This window comes from Dendroctonus ponderosae, unplaced genomic scaffold (assembly GCF_020466585.1).
Source record: "Dendroctonus ponderosae isolate FM_Combo_2020 unplaced genomic scaffold, Dpon_F_20191213v2 Dpon_F_20191213_3, whole genome shotgun sequence".
Classification (NCBI taxonomy): domain Eukaryota; kingdom Metazoa; phylum Arthropoda; class Insecta; order Coleoptera; family Curculionidae; genus Dendroctonus; species Dendroctonus ponderosae.
Window position 1 is genome coordinate 12191843 of NW_026018508.1, and position 3453 is coordinate 12195295.

Genomic DNA, 3453 nt, shown 5'->3' on the forward strand with positions numbered 1-3453 from the left:
AAGATTACTAATTAATAGGCATTCTACCTGAATCCACTTGAAAATAGAATGGAACGCATCCACAAATTTCCATTATTGTCGCGGCTTTACATTCACTGACACAGTTTTGATAAGTGTACCTAAATGTGAAATTCATAATTCGCTCGTTTTGAAATAAGCAATTTCTTTCCGAGGGTTCCATCGCATTCACGGCAGTAGTAGATCCGGTACATTCCGTGTCTAGTGAGATGAAATTAGTGGTGTTCATTTCACTCAGATGTGTCGGTATCGCAAAATGCGGAAAATCGAATGGGTTATGAATTTGGACCTGAAACTGCTTCATTATGAACAGGTTAATGGCAAATTGTATCTATCAAAAATTATGGAACCGAAAATAAATATTTAACTGTGTGTTTGCTTATGGAGTTTGAATGTGAAACACCAGAATGTTGCAGGTTAGTTAAGTAATAATTAATACTTAATAAGTATTTTGTAAAGACAAAAATTTTTGAGGCGAAATACCCAATAAGCAGTTTGTAAAAAAAAACAGAATGTTCACATTCTGATTTTTGCCCCCTGCCAAATGTTATTAAGGCAAAACATCTGAATTTACTTTACCTGAAATCCGATCGATGGTATATTTGACATGAAATAATCACTTGGATCGTTATCAAGTAACACTTCTAAACCTGTTTGATGTATGGAGCCAGAGTTTTTTAAGAAGTATTGCAGTTGCCTAATTTTAATACCAGCTCTAAAAAAATATTGAGGAAGCGTTTATACATTCTAGTAAAAAATTTATATTTACCTCAACTTCTTTAGACCGTAGTAATTGGACGAGCAACAAAAGCCAACAGGAGACTGGGTCGTTTGGAATAGGACGCTGCAATTAACGGCTTTATTCCGCCACTTGCACTTTTTGAGAATTACGTTGCATGATGGTGAAATTTGCTCAAATACCTAAAAACCTTATCGGTGTCCAGATTTCCGGATTAGTGTTTTGTTTCTCTAGTAAACCTACATGATGTTCACTGATCCCATTTTGTCTTAAAATCTTGCTCAACAAAGTATGTTCCTCTTCAGGCAGATTGTGATTTTTATTATCTACCAATCGAGCAAGAAGTTTTAGGGTGTGTGCTAATTTCTCCATATTCGTATAATTGTTTTTGTTTCTATAAAATATTTACAATTTGAGATCGCATTAAATATTATTTCTGGTTTCAGCTATTGCATACAGTTTTCTTGCCATATTGAAAGCAGCTCGCTTAGAAATCTTATTAAAACTGCAAATTGTGACAGTAGGGAAAAAAACCGTGCCGATTTTTTGTTGCGTTGTTAATGGTAATGTCATAATCGGATCGGCACGAAAATCTATCCATGACCAAGCTACCAGACCAATTGAAAGAGCTAGCGCTGCAAAGCAGATTACAAACCAGAAAAATCTGCAACAAAAACATATTTATTAAGAAACACTATTGATCGCCTCATGTAAACTCGTTTCCTGTCTGGGATATGTTACTTCATCATTTACCTGGCGAATACGGAAGTTCCGGAAACTATATATTTCCAGCCATGTAAGCCAGTGTATTTACAAAACACAGTCGAACAGATAATTGCAAACGAAGCAAACGTTTTTGAAATTGAAGTGCGCTCCATTGGCAGTAAACCTTCTATCTTGTGCAACATTCAACAGACAACAATAGTTAATAGCCCTAGCTTTGTTTCTATGTCTGCGATATTATCTGATGTATTTTGATAATTCAACGATTTGGCAAAACCGTGTCCATGTATGAGAAACAAATATTCATTAAATATTCAAATACTTTATTAGATATTCGGTTTGGACACGCTTTTCAAATAATTCGGCATGCCATAGTGGTTCTCCCAAAATGAGTGACCTGAAAGTTTAGGTGTTAGATTTATTTTATTTTTAGTTTAGATGAGAATAGTTTAAAGGTATTCTTAGCCTTTTTCCATTTTAGCGGCGAAAAAAAAAGACATTTTCCATATTTTGGTCCATTTTAGGCGCATTACGAGATGTCACAAACTAAAAGCGATGCAGTATTCCTTATTGTTCACTCAGACGCTTTTTTAGGAACTTCTTACTAAAATTAATTAAAAAAGCACAGAAGTTTGGTAGCTAGATTTGGAGACGGTTCCACACTAATATTTTCCAAAAAAAAACCGAACTTGCTCAACAAGCCTCAAATTACAGTTTGGTTTTCGTCGTTCGACAGGAGACACCAGTTTCATAATTTTTCATTTCTTGAAGATTTGATCACTTAGTTCTTGCTTCTGTGATCTGCTGAATGTATTTGCTGTGATGGACACACACAGGCAGTGTGTGTTCAGTGTGCGCTCATTTAACTAAATTTATATAAAAATTAAAACACTTTTTTATTCCAGAACATACCTACAAAGATTACTTGAGTATCAGGCTGGTAAACGTGCAAATTATTATTTAATATTAAAATATTAAGCCGTTTTTCCAGCGTACTTTTCATGCAATCATTTGAGTTATGTTTTGCACATGGCTGAAATGTGTTTATTAAAGAAAGTAGCAAAATAGCTTAATAAAAACTGTACAGCCCTCATGTTGGACTAGTTATCTGGCTTCTTTGACTCCCAGGAGCTTTGGACGCATCTTATCGGTTTCAGAGGTTAATTGACTTTATTCACTAATCTTTATAAGTATATCGACGGAAATCGCTGAAGTTATCACTTGGGTTGAGTCCAGGCAGTGTTTTCTGTTTGGATTGTTTAGTGTAATTTTAACTCGGGATACTAAATTTCCATTAATGCGGTTACTAAAATAATGTCCTACAAGTTAAGAAAAAACTGTTTATAACTGAAGTTTGCTGGGGTTGTGTTCTAAAGGTGCGACAATAATGCGACGAACACGGTGTTTTTCGGTTTCATCATTTTTCCTACTTCGTCTAGCTCCCAGTAGATACACAAATTCTACAATTGTAATAAAACTGAATGCTGTTAGTAACCCAACCAATCCAGCAAAAAATCCTACAAGTTAAAGTGTGAAAAGGGTTTGCAAAAACTAAAGAAATAATTAAAACTACCTAAAAGGCCAAGCCCTGAAAATTTAACATCTCGCCGATACGTTAGTGCCTTCAAAGAGCTCGCAAAAACCCTCAGAACTGTGAAATTTTCCAAATTCGTGCCGGACCTGAAAGTGTATTAATTTATCAGTCAGATATTTGCATACGTCTATCCATACATTTATGATGTACATCGATTTAGTGATTAATTTATGTACCAAGCTTCTAAAGCTTACTCTATCGATCGAGGATTTTTAAAATATGTCAAGTCCAACGGCCCCTTGGACATATACGATTGGTAAGTTATGTAGCCGCAGTTTGGATAACATTTGCATTTAGTATTGCTTTCTCCATCATGCGGCCTTTGACGATTTATGTCAAAAATTGTAGCTGCAAAGATGTAAATGATATCGTTTTCAAA

At 35.0% G+C, this 3453-nt stretch overlaps 1 long non-coding RNA gene across 1 annotated transcript; it reads right to left on the reverse strand.

Moving 5' to 3' along the window:
* Window positions 1-2487: 2487 nt before the first annotated feature.
* On the reverse strand, window positions 2488-3445 carry LOC125503780. Its single transcript, XR_007281060.1, has 3 exons — window positions 3269-3445; window positions 3054-3160; window positions 2488-2997 (listed from the first exon to the last, which is right to left on the reverse strand). It is a non-coding gene; the product is annotated as an uncharacterized LOC125503780 (long non-coding RNA).
* Between the last annotated feature and the right edge of the window lie 8 nt (window positions 3446-3453).